At 41.8% G+C, this 17,265-nt stretch overlaps 1 pseudogene; it reads left to right on the top strand.

Annotated features, from left to right (window-relative positions):
- Positions 1-12,577: 12,577 nt before the first annotated feature.
- LOC116510704 lies at positions 12,578-16,351 on the top strand (annotated as a pseudogene).
- The last annotated feature ends 914 nt before the right edge of the window (positions 16,352-17,265 follow it).

Below are 17,265 nucleotides of genomic sequence, written 5' to 3'. Positions count from 1 at the left end.
TCTCACCGGCTCGAGGTTGACTCAGCCTTCCATCCTTCCGAGGTGGGTAAAATGAGGACCCGGATTGTTGTTGGGGGCAATATGTTTACTCTGTAAACCGCTTAGAGAGGGCTGAAAGCCCTATGAAGCGGTATATAAGTCTAACTGCTATTGCTATTGCTATATCATATACTATATGAAATAGAGAGGGATATGATTTTCTAGGGTAAAAGGAAGAAATCCACAAAAGGTACATGGGTCTTTTAATCAGAAAAATCCCTCTGTTTAATGAAAATGCCTTCCACAGAGGATGGAAGCTTTCTGTTCATGTAGAGTAAATATGTACCTAATTCAGTGTGATTGTAGTTGTCAGGTCATATGGATACAGAAAATAATGGGTGGTGTCTCTAGCAGTTATACAAATTAAAAAATCAGTCTCACAATTCATTTCTCCCTCACAATCTTTCTTTGGATCTTCCCCCACAAATGCTAGATTCTGAAAGAGAAACTTCTTATTATAGGCTTATTTACAAAGATGCAGGATGTGCAACGTTGTGTTAATAAACAGAGATGGGCTATTCTAGAGAAAGTGAAGCATAAATTAAATAGGCAGTCTTCTTTGAATATATGTCAATGTCTTCTTGTTTTTCTTTCTTTTTTCTGCATTGCAATCACAATTGGATTTTTTTCCTTTCCTATTTCAGGTTATATATGTATATTTGTTGCTAATTTATTTTATATTTGATTTTAATGTTTACTTAATGTTAGCCACTTCCATTTAAAGACATATATAACCAGATTATATAATTTTATTCCTTCATGGACAATGCTGAATATTAATAGTTTCAATCAAAATTTGACACAAACATCTACTCACATGTCCAAGTACTTTTACTTGTTTTTCTTGAAATAAAAAGATGCAGTAAAGTAAATGCATTAAAATATATAGATTTTTAAAATCTTGCTCTTTTAGTACTTTTATTTTTATTAGAATGTTTTGAAATAAGGCATAATTATAGATATAATATATAAATTATAAGTTCAACCTGTGTTATTCAACAAGAAGTACAATTTTCCAATTTACAGTTGAGAAAAAAATTATAATTGTATTTCGGCTTAGTGAAATATATTGTACCTTGTAAGATAATCAAAAATTAACAGCAAGAAGAATGTCTGCTATGAGTTTCCAAGAAGTACATCCAATTAATGACTATTTTAAATACTAGTGTAATATAAAAGTATGTTACAAATCAGCAATTTTAAAGGACTAATTTTTACAATTGTTTAATGCTAAAATTGATAGTCAAATATTTGAAGAAAATTAATGTTACTAATATAAATTAATATAAGACAAATAGTTTGCAAGTAACATTTCTAATTCAGGTAAATGTTAAAATGTCAGTTGTGATGAATAAAAAAGTTGTTTCACAATGTACCTGTTCTGCTTGAGAAAAACAAGCTAAATTCAAGCTAATTAATTCTGTATGAACCATTTGTGAACCAAAAAATACTGCAATCAGTTTTCATTGTTTAGTTAGACATCTTTCAACTTTGTTGTACAGTTACAAATGCTAAGGTGAATGATCCGTAAGAAATCTCTATCAAACTATTCATAAAGATTTATAGAGTAGAAAACTTTATTTTTAGATTTCAGAAATATAATTAAGGACACGGTGAGATGAATTCAAAAGTTTCAGTGTCAGTTGTCACAGTCAGAATGATTAAGCATAAGAATCAGAACAGAAGTACTATCAATTTTAGGATCTACTAGCCAGAAGTACAGCATTCAGTTAAGTTTTCCACTGTGTTGTAACTGGAAGTGAATAAGCTGCTAGTTACTCTCAGACTACATTTGAGCCACCCATTTTCTGAGTTTATGTAACTTACTAAGCCACACAAAAACCTAACCAAGGGACATATTATTGTTACCTAATTCATTAAGTATGTTGTGTGAACAGAGAGTCCTTTAAAAGAAGAATTTATTGCTTCTGTATATAGACAGTTTCATCCTGGCGAAGCCAGATCTATACCTTTTACAGTAAATTGCAAATAATTTTTTTCTATAGAGCAAGCTTTTGATGGAATTCAGTTTGTTTTAATACTGTATTAACAGTGTAATGAAAGTGTGTTCCATTTATATAGGTAGACGAAGATATTCACATCTGGAATGAAGAAATACAATTGAAATAGTATTTCTCATTCTTTTTGTTATAATAAAGTTTGATGGATCTGAGGCCTTTAGAAAGGAAAATGAAGACCTAAAGAGGATGCAACTACCATCAGTTCAGTTCTGCCTGCATCTCAGTCAAGGAAGAAGCAAAATCTGTCCATTGAATTAAAGTTATTTCCTTTACTATGTGGTTGATGTTTCATCTCATTCATAATTTGTGTCATATACTGCTTTACAACAATATTCCTTGATTACCTTGACCTACTTTGATCCTTTTTTGGGTCTGTTTATTATTTAGATTGCAGCCAATTTAACCATTGTGATCCATCACTGAATGCTTTGCTATAAATAGGGAGTGAACAAAAGATGGGAACACACTTTCATAGAACAGAAGAAAATAGTGACATATTGATTACATATTATAATCAACAGTTATCAGTGAAACTGGATTATGATGCTCATAATATAGCTTTGGTGCAGTTGTGTTAATCATGTAAAATGGAAAATGTGAATGCTTGATGCCTTTCACATCTTGTTGACAACTCCCAAGAAAAATTATCCATAAATAGAAAGAGAACCATTGAATTTGGTTTAAGGAATTAAACTTTTTGGCCAATATTTCTACAGAAGGACTACTATAAAAGGAAATCAACAGCCAATGCTGCCAATCATCAGCCCACAAAAGGTAATCCTGATTAAAGTAGCTACTTGAATGCAACATAGGGCTTGTTCCAAATACAAGTAGAATTCAGCAGTCATGCAGATGTAAACTCTGAAGGAAAACACATCACAGCAATCACCAATATGGGTATTTTTAATTGTGTATCCTTGTGGAGATGACGTCCAGAGATTGAATCTTCCCATCATATGTTTCATCTATTCTTCAATCTTATCTTTTTAGAGAAAGATGTTTTAGGATAGAATTCTTAGTGTTCTCTGAGCTTGGATATTTTCCTCTATACATTTCATGGTATCCCACCAGGTAACAGTGGTGGGATACAACCAGTACACCCCGGTACGGGTGTACGGGTGCCTGCTGGGAGCTCCAGGTACTGTTCCGATATGGTGCTCTGGAGGGCCCACCCACCCACGCGCCTTACCTGTATTTGAGTATTTCAGGTGTACGGCACCTGCGTAATGCTCCGCCAAGCAGCTGGAGCATCACCGAGATGGAGCGTCATGGGCGGTAAGTACACATGTGCGCATGTGCTGCATGTGTTCATGTAGTGGATGCCCAGCCCCATTGCACTGTACCGGCTGCACCAGGATCCAGAACCCACCACTGTTAGGTAACTAGGAAACATCTTCAGTGCTAGAGCTGATGATGTTACCTATTTTGGTAATAAAACTTAAATGTTTTGGCTGACATAAAAATAAATAAATAAGCAATTTAACTCAAAGCTAAAAGTACAAGAAGTATCTAAACTGCTAAAAAAATGCAACATATGACTAATGGAAATTACAGTTTATTCAGCTATCCAGTTTATTTCTTGGGTGCAAAATTGTCAATCCATAAAACAAAGGGTACAAAAAACAAGCTGCTGGTATAATGGGAATCATAAAATTGTAACTTTACCTTACCTCTATTGAGATTTCTCTTGACATTTCTACAAAAGCAGTACAATATAATAATACTTCATTTATTATAAATTATTGAAGAACACAATACGTTTTTCTTACAATTCAAGAATAAATTATGGTGACCTTTCTCAGGGTAAAATAGTGGAAAATTATAGAAAACCACCTGGTAGAAAACTATCTGCTATATAAGCACCAGAAAATGTGCTAAGATATATACAAAAAACTACTGAACATATGTAAAGTTACATAATCATCTGAATTGTCCAATTAATTTGCATCTGCCTTATTGTATGAATAGCAATTCAACTCCATCAGAAAAAAAAAGAATTTTGAGTAGAACTCCATAAAGGAATGTTTGTTGTCCATACAAAGAAGTTGCATCCAGTCCAATTATTGTTATGTTCCAGGAATGGATTACTATTCCTCTTTTCTTCTTTTTTCTTGTTCTCATCCAGGTTAATTTTTACTACATTCTGTCTTTTATTTTGCGTTGTTTTCTATTGTTCCTTGTTTTTAAATGATTTGAACAATTTTTAAACTGCCCATAATCGCTGAGAATCATGTAGAATATCATTATAGTTGGTTGCCCAATCAGACAGATGTTTAGACTGGATTGGGCATGAGTCCTTCACAAGCACCTGGGAGATGTAGATATTGTTGTTTGATGGTGTTAAAGGTGTCCTTGCGGTATGTAAGCTGTTGCACTAAAGCTGCCTTTTGCAATTGACTGATGGGGAGTTTGTCAATGTTGATAGTGTTAACTAGTGCTTCACAAGTTTTGGAATGGCACCCAAGACACCTATTACTACAGGTACTACCTTTGCTTTATTTTGCCTCAATTCTACTTCTATATGCAGTCTTTGTGATTTTTGTCGACATGTGAATTTTAAACTCTTAAGGCAGACAAGGATCTGCTGCACAAACACCCCAGAATTGACAACTGTAGATAAGAAAGATATAATTATGGTTCATGAAACACAGTCCAGCCAGACTGGATTCCACATTTTTATCTATCTATAGAGTCCTTTCCTTTATTTGATATTTAAACAAATCAACCTAATTAAACATTACAACCTACCTGCTTATTCATATACATTTCCTGGCATCTATATTACAAAAGCAGCAAACATTGAAAATTGCATCAAAACAAGATTGCAGCATGGCTGCCAATTAAAGACAGACAAAACTTATAATAAAATTGGGAACACTTATATTTTAGTTGAAGACCCACAGTGGTTATTTCTTTATTTAGCAGCATTCTAAACTTGCAAAAGAACTGCAAATATGAGAAAATAACAGTGCTTATGGATAGATTGCTGAAAGACAAAATGTGCTGTTATTACAGTGAATCAAAAATGCACAAAAACATACCTTTTATCTGAATTACTTATACTATTGTTCTTCAGAAGAGGGCAACATCATTAGGATCTACGTTACAGGAGGGAAATGAAAATGTTGCAGATGAAAATAAATAATGGTAGCCTGAGGCTTGGCACAATTTTAAGAGAAAAGAATGCTTTGGGAGAGAGTTAATGAAAGTGAGAAAGTTGAATATTTCAGCATCTGAATTCTTCAGAAAATGTTGCTCAATATCTTCTGAGGCTGAAGGCAGGGAAAGCAGATTGTGATGTATAGAGAATAAGAATGTTGCCTGCCCATTTCCAAATTGCAGTTTCAAAATATATGTATTGAACAGTGACGTGCGGTGAGGTTTATGGCTGGTGAGGCACTGATGTCACACACACACACACACACACACACACACACACACAAACACACAGGCAGATGTCACACAAGGGCCCTTCAAAGACTAAACATTTTTTTTTACTGGTGGGGAATTAAAACTCCCCTTTTCCTCAATGGGAAATCATATTCAGACATATTCAATTATTAAAAATATCCTTTCCTTTCTGAAGCCTGGCTCTTTCTCTGCACCTATATTGGGAGGGGGCAATAGGGGATATACAAGCGGCAAGGCCAGCCTGCCCCCTTCTTCTCTCCCCCCCCTTCCCAATGGGACAAGAAGGCGGAGGGCTGGTCTTGCAAACGGGGATCAGCACACTCGCCCCCTCCACCTCCCCCGGGAGGAGCTCTGCAGTGGGACAGACGAACGGAGGGGGAGATTGCTCCTTCCTCCTCTGTGCCCCCAAACCCTGTCTTCCCTGGCCTGCACCCCTATGCTGTAAAGGCGAGCAAACAGCGGAACTCGATGCTATGCCGTGCAATGCAAGCGATGCAATGCAATGCAACGCAACCTGCCCAGGCTCCTTTGGGTTTGGGGGTGATCCAAATGGGGGGAGCGGGGGATCCCCTGGGCGGAGGCCTCCCGGTGCAACGGTCTTCTGCAGCTCCAGAGTGAACCTTCGCCTTCCCCGCCCAGGATTGCAAGGCTGGAGGCCTCGGCAGCAGCCCCCCACCCCCAGCCGGCCAACCCTCGCCTGTACCATCAGCGGCAGGACCCGCATTGTTCCTCTCCTCCCCGGTGCCATCCAGTGGGCGTGCGAGTGCTGGGTGCGAGCGCTGAATGGCCGGCCCGGAAGGCATGCCGGCACTTTAGAGTGCCGGCTGGCTCGGCCGCCATTCAGCGAAACATGTCCTGGTTTGTGGCCAGGTGGCATGCTTGCATTTTAAAGTGCATGCCACCTGGCCACAAACCAGGACATGTTTCTCTCTATGGCGCGCCAAGGCGGCATGGCTTTAAAAAATAAAAAAATAAAACAATAAAAAAATGAAAAATGAAAAATGAAAAATAATGAAAAATGAAAAATAAAAATAGATGTGCCAGCCCACGCGCCAGCAGAAGCCGATAAAAAAACACATACACACACATACACATAATGAAAACAAATTACAATTACTTACATTACAAATAAATTGAATTCCTGCCCCCTCCCTCTGACCCACTTACCTTCCAGCTGCGTCAAAAATGCAAGATTTGGTCTAGCCAGGGCCAGGCAGGCTAGGATAGTTGCTGCAAGAGTCACCACATAGATGACTCTGCTAAAATATTTTAAAATAGCCTCTAAACAAAGTGCCCTCTGCAGGAGGAGGTGGGAGAATCACGTGCCTCATTTCCATAAGGAATTTTTCGCTTTTTAACCCTTGATTAACTCTTAAAAGGTGAAAAATTCCTTATGCAAAGGAGGCCCTCCTCCTACAGTTAGCACTAAGCAGACTCAGAGTCACTGTGACTTGGAGTCTGGGAACAACTACCCTGGCCTTTTTAATTATTTTAAAAAATTCTTTCCTTTTCTTCCTGAGACTGGTGAGGCCCCGCCTCCCCTGCCTCTAGTGACTGCACGTCACTGGTATTGAATTATCAAGGGCAAGTTAGAATAGTCTTTTGAACAATATCAGTTGCAGAGGTATCTTATCATTGGGCCAAATACAATTCAGGCAGAAGGATGTCAAATACTACTAATTACTAAGGGCTTAACTATTCATATACTGAACCCTGTTTGTTTCTGGTTTCTGTTTATCTTTATAAATCATCTAAAGCAATTTCTTTGAAGTAACTTAAGCAACTATGTCAACACACAAGAGCTTGATGGAATCCTGTGTGGTCAACCTGGGTTAATGGAAACCTTTGAATGTTAAAAGAGATGTGAGAAAAGTTCCCATTACCACCTATCTGTTTTTTTTTAATGTAGTACTTGTAGTGTTATTATAATAACATAACATAATGTAAAATACAATAAATTATTAATAAAGGAATACAAAATAAAATAACATTAAATTTGAACTATAAAAGACTTGTAAACTTATTCACTGGCGACAAAGCCACTTGACTTTAGGCTGAGATAAAGTCTCAGCTGAGACACAGTCTCTGTTGATAGCTGTTTTACTTCCCTTTCCAGTTAAATTATAATTACAAAGAGATTAGTTTTATAGGTTTTAGTAGCTTTACTTAATTCTCTAATCTGCTTAGTTTTTGTATTTTCCTTTAGTCAATTTCCCTATAATTCACCTGATTTAATTGTATTTTATCCTATTAAAGTTTTGTGTCTAGTTGCAAATACCCATGAAATAAAATTCTACTTTTTGAAAGACTATATGCTTTTATGAGTTTCTTTTTCTGAATACGGACCACACAATATTTTCTGAAAACTTTTCCACATAGTTACTTCCAGTAAAAATAATTTAGGTCAACTGGTATAAAACTATACTGAAAATGTCATAACTTTGTTAGAGCAAAAAATATAATAATTACCCATAACCTTCTAAAAAGAGAAGCTTAAACATTAGTTTACATCAAATTTCCACCACTGAAACCATGGTTGATTATTGTGAGCTGTGATTGAAGCAATAATCAGATTGAATTTAATTAAAACCATGAATTTTCAGATTCATAAATTGTTGGAAAGAAACTTAAGTATGACTTAAAGGATTGATTTTAAACAAATAAAAATACTATCCATTATATTCCTTGTAGTATTTCTTTAGCAGTTGAAATTCTTGTATACTGTGGAAAAACAGTATTATTGCAGAAAATGACAGGCTTTAGACTTCTCAGGATACAGGAAAAGTTTATTTGGCAGCCAGGTTCAGAAAGTTAGCAAAATTGCTAACATTGCAAATTGTGAACAACCTTCATTATCGAAGCACGCATTTTTATACATTCTCAAAGGCAGTGTAACACGGAAACACTTAACTCATTTCTTATTGGTTACCTTGAGGAAAATGCCTTATAAGGAGATGGGTTCTTACTTCTCCTTTTGTCTTGAGCCATAGGTACTGATTAGGTGCCTTTATGCGAACTTTAATTGAACCTTGTGGTTTGGACTTTTGAAATAGGGTCGTTGGCTGGAACATCTTGTGGTTAGAGGATGATGACATTTCCATGTCCCTTTAAGCAAGCTTCTAACTGTCTCTTTTGCCACGTCTTCATTCTTATATTTTTAATCCATATTTTATTGCATTGTTTTGCAATTAAATTCTCATTCATTCTCTCTATATGATCAAGTTACCTAACATATTTCATTCATATTTAACTTTTTTTTCAAACCACATTCATTCAGGGTCCACTCATTTGACCATATTTTGTTTTGATTTACTAGCTACCCACTCCAGTATTCTAGCTACCCACTCCAATATTCTAGCTACCCACTCCAATAACATTCACCTTACTTTTATGTACCTTATAATATATCAAACTTTTGCAACAAAAGTATGTACAACCACTTCTGTTCCTTAAAAAGAATTCTTACAACAGGCAATATAATTCACTAACTTTGTACTGGCATCTCCACAATTTAATTTTTCTTTAACCCTTTTCCCTTCTTTAAGGAACATTTTACCTAGACAATTAAAATTAAACCACCTGTGGCTGTGTGTGTAATTGGAAATGTTAGATCAGTTTTCCTTATTAAACATTGCTTCAGTAGTGACTGATCTATTGATTTTCAGATTCATACTGCATGAATACAACATCTATCAAACATTTGCTACAGTCATTTGTGTTCTCAGCTAAGACCACACTATCATTTTCATACAAAAATATACTTGGAGTCATGTGTTTAATCTATATCCCTTAAACAGCACTCCATTCCTTATATATTTGTTGAAAATCACATTTAGAAAAGTGAGAACATCACACATTCTTCTCCAATTTCCATGAGCCATTTACTAAACATTTGTTACTTTTTATCATACTCTGCTGTTAGCATATTCACCATCCAATCTTCAATTCCATATTTGTGCAAAGCATCCCATAATTCAAGCTCATTCGCTTTATTCTATATTCTTTCTGATATAAAAATATTATTTCTCATATCTATGTATTCCTGATGACCTATAGACTGGCCTGCATATTGTCTTGTAGTATAAAGTTGCATTTAGAGTATGCATAATGATCATGGTTTCAGAAGCCATAAAAATAGTTATTATTGTAGAACATGTTGTAGATCTCATTGTTCCTCCGTACAAAAAAGCAATGCTTGGCTCCTATAGTTCTTTAAAAGAAACTACTGGTGCTTATTTTTAAAAATCTTCTGCTCAATTAAAACATATAACTCTTAGACATCAAAATGATTTAATTAATTAATTAGTGTATGGCATCTTCTTGAAATTAAAAAGATATAAGATATAATGGCTAGTCCTGACATAAATATATTCAGTACTGAAATTATCATTATTTTTAAATTGTTATACTGGAGATAAATTAAAGATTTGATAGGAATGGGCCAAGAATATTTTCTTAGAGAATCATCCACGTGATCTTTACAAATATGCACTAAAAGAACGAGAGTTTTCAAAATACTTTGGTGAAACTTTCATATAGTCAGGAATGGTTAATACAAAGCCTGCATGAAGATGAGAACTTGTTCTTTGCAGTACCAGTGCTTCCAATTATCAACCTGCTCATATTTGATGGGAAGAAGTTTTTCATGCTAAACAAATCAAAGGAAAGTCTATAAAGTATACCATACAGACTTTAAAAAGACCTTACCCATATATTACAAAAATATTCCACACTCTAAAATTGCTTGCCCCAAGGCTGCCTTTTTGCAAGGGTATTGCTGGCTGCCAAATATTGTCTCTTTACTGATAGGCATGAATAACAAGAGTATCCAAATGATGCATATGAAAATCTTAGATAGGTAGATGATTAAGTGAAAGAGTTTTACCAGTGAATAAAGTAAGTTATTCATTATGGAGGAAAGAAAAGAAGGTAGTTTTGTGGAGAAAGATGAAAGTTGGAAAAGAAAGAAGCAGCAGAGAATTGAGAACTGAATCTTTTAAACCAGGAGTTCCTAATCCCTGGTCCATGAACCAACAATGGCCCACAGCATGTCAGCAGCCAGTCTGTGCACACAAGCGAAGCCCCATCATCAGGATGCACTAAAAACCATGTCCGCAGAAAAACCTTTCTCCACAGAACCAGTCCTTGGTGGCCAAAAGTTTGGGGGTTGGTATTTGGTATTTGGTATTTTATTATTTGTATGCCGCCCTTCTCCGGGAGGACTCAGGGCGGCGAACAATTCAAAGGGGAAAAAAAGGGGGGAACATAAAAGACAAAATACAAATAATAAAAGTGGACAACAGTCGCACAACCATACATGTCGAGAGGGGAGGGAACTCATCACCCCCAGGCCTGCCGGCAAAGCCAGGTTTTGACGGCTTTTCGGAAGGCCTGGAGAGAGGTGAGGGTCTGAATCCCTGCGGGGAGTTCATTCCAGAGGGCCAGAGCTGCCACAGAGAAGGCCCTCCCCCGGGTAATAGCCAGGTGGCATTGGCTGGTAGATGGCACCCGGAGAAGGCCAACCCTGTGAGATCTAATGGGTCTGTGGGAGGTAATTGGCAGCAGGCTGTCTCTCAAGTACCCAGATCCAATACCATGGGGGTTGCCGTTTTAAACCAAAATATTCAGTAAGAAGGCAGACAGAAACTGGAATTTGGGTTTCACTGAAGGCCATTGGGTTGGTTTTTCATTGGATAGGTTTTACTAACTTTTAAGACTTCTTTTATTGAAGTTTTTTATTTTTCATTTTCATAACATATAATCACATGTATACTATTATATAACCAATATCATATTGTATTATTAAATGTTTACATCAATTCATTTTACCAACAACTTCCAAAAACCAAATATTGGCTCTTCTGCTCTCCATACATAATATTTGTACTTTGTCCATCACTTTCTTCTCCCTCTTTCCTCCTCCTCCCTACCTTCTTTCTTCCCTCTGTCATCCTTCTCTTCTCAACTTCCCCTTCCTCTCTCCTTCTCCCTCCCCTTACCACTCCTTATTTCTCATGTTCAACCAGTTAGCAACTCCATTTTATTATCATATTTAGGAATAAAGCCTTTATCTTAACTTTATATTTTCCCATATAGTAGTTTCTAATTATCTGGTTTTTTCCTGGTAAGTCTTTTGTCCCACTTCTCTGTTCCTGTCTTTTCCCCTTTCTTTATTTTGACACATCACTCCCTTCAAATTTCCCCAGGTGACCAAAAGAATAATTTATATTCCTCTTTGTTGGGGCATAACCTCCTGCTTCAATTTTCCTTATGCCACTAACAGCCTCCAAGACCACTTTTGTCAGCTTTCTTTTCCCTCTTGTTGGGACACCTCCCCTTTTCACAATTTTCCCTACACCATTGTTGGGACCAAAGGAGTTTTTTGTCTGCTTTTTATTTCCTTCCACTTCTACCCCTTCAATATCTCACACCCCTCCCCCTTCTTCTTTGAGTTCTTCTATGGCTATCTGCTTCTCTGGATTCAAAATTCTATTTAGACTTGATTTTTACTGATTTATGTATATTTTTTAAAATTTCACATAATTCTTCAAATTCCCAGTTTTTCATGATGTCTAGTTCCAAAGTTATAGTTAATTATACAGTTATGCAGATCTTATTTCAGAGTTCTGTTCTTAAGTTTATCTGCTTCAGTTGCTGTGGGGAAAAACGATGGTGGCCATCTTAGTCTTTTGTTCTACCTTAATGCCCAGATCCAAAATTGCAGATAGTTATACTGTCATGTTCTGAGCATGAGTCGAAATAAAGAGTTTAAGCGGGAAGCGCTCGACATCTGATTGGCTGATCGTTTGACAGCTCCTGTATAAATAGGGAGCTGTCCAAACGAGCAGCGCACGTTCCTGTCCTAAGCCAGTTCTGAAAAGTTAGCTTGTACTCGTTAGGGAATAAAAGTTGTTAGCCCTTTATTCCCGTCTCTGCCTCAGTTCTTCTGGCTACCCACAGGTCCTTGGTACACACCACTGGCGACGAGGATGGGATCGCCAAACTGAGGTGTGAGAAGCTGAAGTCACTCACTGCTGAAGTCCCTCGTTGAGTCACTAGAACCGCGCTTATTTTGCCGCGACGAGACGTCGTTGTGCCTGACAGGAATGGCCACGTTAAACTTCGCGCCATTCAACTATGGCACTGAGACGTGGGAGTCCTACACGGCTCGGTTTGAATGTTTTTTGGTCGCACACGACCTTACCGAGTTAACAGACGAGCAAAAATGTGCCTTCTTCTTCTCCGTCTGCAACTCGGACGTCTTCCATACTGCCAGGGCTCTCACAGCCCCTGAACCCATCAAAGCCGTACCATGGCCCGTCCTTATGGCAAAGCTGACGAGCCATTATGCCCCGTCACCATCGAAAATAGCCCGCCGGCATGCTTTCCATCAGCGCAGCCAAGCCGAGGGAGAGTCAGTCAGCGCCTACGTTGCTGCACTACGATCGGCCGCCCTCCACTGTGAGTTCCGAGATCTCGATGAAGCTCTCCTCGACCGCCTGGTGTGTGGCCTCAGAGACCTCAAGCTGCAGAAGCGACTGCTAACCAAAGCAGATCTCTCGTTTCAAACTGCTTTTGACGAGGTTCGGGCGTCCGAAATAGCTGAGGCATCCCTAGCTACCATCGCGAAGGCCCGGTCTACCACAACAGCGCAGTCTGCCAATACGTTTAACACAGCTACCAGTCTACCAGACTCTGGGAGTGAAGATTCCGATTCTGAAACCCCTGAGGAGGACATTAACCGCCTTTACGAGGCGAACAGAAAGAGCTTGCCTCGGTGGAAGGGCGACCCTAAATCTGCATGTAGTGGGTGCGGAGGCAACCACGAAAGAGCTGAGTGCAGATTTAGGCAAGCCCTCTGCCAGCGGTGTGGCAGAAAGGGCCACATCGCTCGGGTGTGCCATGCCGCACAGCCCATGTCCTCCTCTGAATTCCAAACCGAGCGGTCTCGGCAACCTCGGAACCGGACAGAAGGCCCAAAAAAGGCTAGGATGGACTGCCATGCCATCCTCCGCAACTCTAACCTGGGTCTCTCGTGCCACCAGCTGCAGAAGAAGATCCAGCTGACGGTTACATTGGAAGGGAAGCCCTGCGAGATGGAGCTAGACACCGGTTCCGCAACGTCCATAGTATCTTGGAGCACCATTAAATGCTTTTTGCCTCAGCTGTCAAAGCGCCAATTACAAGACTGTAACCTCACATTAAGGGACTATCAGGGCAACCTGATTCCCGTAATTGGCACCCGCAAAGTCAGAGTGCAGTTCAAGGGGTTTGACGGCCGGTTACCCCTCATCATAGTCGAGGGACGGCTGCCCAGCCTCCTCGGCCTCGACTGGTTCCAATCCTTAGGGCTGCAGATCAGTGGCATCCACCATCTCAGCACAACCGCCCTCGATTGCCTGGTCAACGAATTCCCAGCCGTATTTAATGGCACCTTGGGCAAATACACAGGCACACCGGTCTCCTTCAACCTTGACCCATCAGTGCAGCCGGTGCGAATGAAGCCACGCCGCGTACCCATCGCACTCAAACCAAAGGTGGACGCCAAGCTGGACAAGCTCGTGGCTCAAGGCATCCTTGAGCCAGTGGACCATGCACGATGGGAAACACCCATCATGTTACCAATCAAACCGGATGGCAGTGTGAGGATTTGTGCAGACTACCGCTGCTCCATCAACCGTGCTCTGCCCTCCAACGCATACCCGGTGCCAGTGGTCCAGCACCTACTCCACACTCTTGGCGAGGGGTCCATTTTCGCGAAGCTCGACCTCGCACAAGCATATCAACAATTAGTGGTGGGCGATGAGGCAGCTGAGGCACAGACAATCATCACACACCGGGGCGCGTTCCGATGTCGCAGATTATAGTTTGGGGTGAGCATTGCCCCCGGACTTTTCCAAAGCTTGATGGAGCGCTTGCTCCAAGGACTCAGAGGCGTCGTCCCCTATTTTGACGACGTCCTCATCTCAGCAACTTCCTTAGAAGAACTCATGGCCAGATTGCGAATGGTCCTTCAGAAATTTCAACAAGTGGGACTCAAAGTCAAAAGAGACAAGTGCCTGGTTGCGGTGCCCCAGATAGAGTTCCTTGGGTTCCTCATTGATGGCAGTGGCATCCACCCTACTGCTGCCAAGACCAAGGCCATCATTGAGGCTCCTGCACCCACTAACAGAGCTGAACTACAGGCCTTTTTAGGCCTACTCAATTTTTATGCGGTATTCCTGCCGCATAAAGCTTCTGTAGCTGAGCCACTTCACCGTCTCCTCGATTCAGGGGCTCCCTGGGTCTGGGGCTGCCGGGAGGCTTCCGCATTCCTAGCTGTCAAACACCTCCTTAGCTCCAATGACGTCCTCGTCCAGTACAGCGAGCACTTGCCTCTTGTGCTCGCTTGAGACGCTTCCCCATACGGGGTGGGCGCCGTCCTCTGCCACCAGCTACCCAGTGGGGCAGAGGTGCCTGTTGCATACTTTTCCCGCACACTCTCTCCCTCAGAATGCAACTACGCTCAAATTGACAAAGAGGCTCTTGCTATTGTGGCTGGGGTAAGACGGTTCCATCACTATTTGTACGGCCGCCCATTCCAAGTTGTCACCGATCACAAACCCCTCCTCGGGTTGTTGGCCGGTGATCGCCCTGCCCCGCAGGTTCTCTCTCCCCGAATGACACGTTGGTTCGTGTTCCTCGCATCCTACGACTACCAGTTGCAGCACCGCCCGGGGAAGCAGATCGCTCATGCCGACGCCCTCAGCCGTTGCCCCCTGCCAGGAGCTACGGAAGACCCTGCTGCTGCAGCCCCTGTGTTCCTCATCGACGATCTCCACCTTCCAATTTCTGCCGCCGACATCGCCCGGTTGTCCGCAAGGGATCAGATAATATCCCGGGTGCTAGACTGGGTTAGGCGGGGGTGGCCAAAAGACCCCATAGATCCCGTCTTCCTTCCCTTCAAATCACGCCTGGCGGAGCTGTCCATCCAGCGCGGCTGTTTGCTTTGGGGCCACTGGGTAGTTGTGCCGGCCTCACTGAGGACTACCGTCCTGCAGCAGCTGCATCAGGCACACCCCGGCATTGTCAGGATGAAAGCCCTGGGCAGAAGCTATGTCTGGTGGCCTAAGCTTGACCAAGACATAGCTGACCATGTCGCAGGGTGTCACCAATGCCAAAACTCCCAGGCCTTGCCTCCCAAAGCCGAGCCCCGGATGTGGGAACCACCATCCTCTCCCTGGTCCCGCGTCCACGTTGACTTTGCCGGCCCCATCCAGGGCCGGATGCTATTGATTGTTGTGGACGCCTTCTCGAAGTGGGTTGAGGCAATCCACATGTCCTCCACGACGGCAGAGGCGCTTATCGCGACCCTGCGCCGTTTGTTTGCCACCCATGGCCTTCCCGACGTGTTGGTGTCCGATAACGGCCCACAACTGACAGCTACCAAATTTGAGGCCTTTCTGGCTTCCCAAGGCATTCGACATGCCCTTACCTCTCCTTTTCACCCCTCTAATAATGGCTTGGCGGAGCGCGCCATGCGGTCCGTCAAAGAGGCCCTGGCCAAGATGGATCACCTGCCCTGGCAAGAACGCATTGATGCCTTCTTGTTAGCACATCACTCCACGCCCTCTCCAGACTCTAATACCAGCCCAGCCGAGCTCCTTATGGGCCGGCAGCTGCGAACACCCCTTGACCGATTGCACCCTGCCTATTCCACCCCGACCCCTTTGGATTCTCAGGGAGGGACCCACTCCTTCGTCCAGGGGGAGGCAGTGTATGCCCGGAACTATGGAGGGCATCCCTTGTGGCTACCGGGCATAGTGACTGACCAAACCAGGCCCTGCTCCTACAGGGTCAGGCTCCACGACGGCAGAATTTGGAAACGCCACTGCGACTAGCTGCGGAGCAGGCGCCAGCCACTAACCAGCCAGCAGCAGCCACCGGCCGATCCACCAACTCCAAAAACTCCAACAAGCGACGCGGGGCCCAGGAACGAGGAGGCCGCAAGAGAGCAAGCAGCCAGTGCCCCAAACCGAAGCGGCGACTTACTTGGTGGGCCAGCTCCATCCTTGGCTGTTCGACGACCCGGGCGATCACCATCCTCCGACGCAAGGTCCTCGGGCAAGCAACCAGAGCCTCCAAGCATTGCAGAAGGGCCCCGAGCCTCCAGCCACATCAGACAGCGTCCAGCATACTTAAAGGACTACGCTTGCGCGAACTTAGGGGGGAGGAGTGTCATGTTCTGAGCATGCATCGAAATAAAGAGTTTAAGCGGGAAGCGCTTGACATCTGATTGGCTGATCGTTTGACAGCTCCTGTATAAATAGGGAGCTGTCCAAACGAGCAGCGCGCGTTCCTGTCCTAAGCCGGTTCTGAAAAGTTAGCTTGTACTCGTTAGGGAATAAAAGTTGTTAGCCCTTTATTCCCGTCTCCGCCTCAGTTCTTCTGGCTACCCACAGGTCCTTGGTACACACCATATACAAATCTTATTTCGACATTCTGGACCACCTTAAATTCAAACCGGAAGAGAAAATGGAGCCATCTTACTCTTTTGCCAAGCGAAAAAAGAAGAAGAAGGAGGAGGAGGAGGAGGAGGAGGAGGAGGAGGAGGAGGAGGAGGAGAAAGCAAAAAAAAAAAAAACACTTTCGTGTTTCCCAGTTTGGATTCTGTTATTATTCTGTTGTTATTCTTCCCTTATTGGGTCCAGTCTCTTGTAGCTGCTCACAATATATCACTTGAAATCAGCCAGATTTGGGTATTCATCTTTGCCTTCTACTTTTCAAAGTTCTGATTTATGACAGTTGGTTAATT

This window comes from Thamnophis elegans, chromosome 6 (assembly GCF_009769535.1).
Source record: "Thamnophis elegans isolate rThaEle1 chromosome 6, rThaEle1.pri, whole genome shotgun sequence".
In the NCBI taxonomy this organism is placed as follows: domain Eukaryota; kingdom Metazoa; phylum Chordata; class Lepidosauria; order Squamata; family Colubridae; genus Thamnophis; species Thamnophis elegans.
The sequence above is the reverse complement of the archived record's forward strand: the minus strand, read 5'-3'. Positions and strand labels throughout refer to the sequence as shown.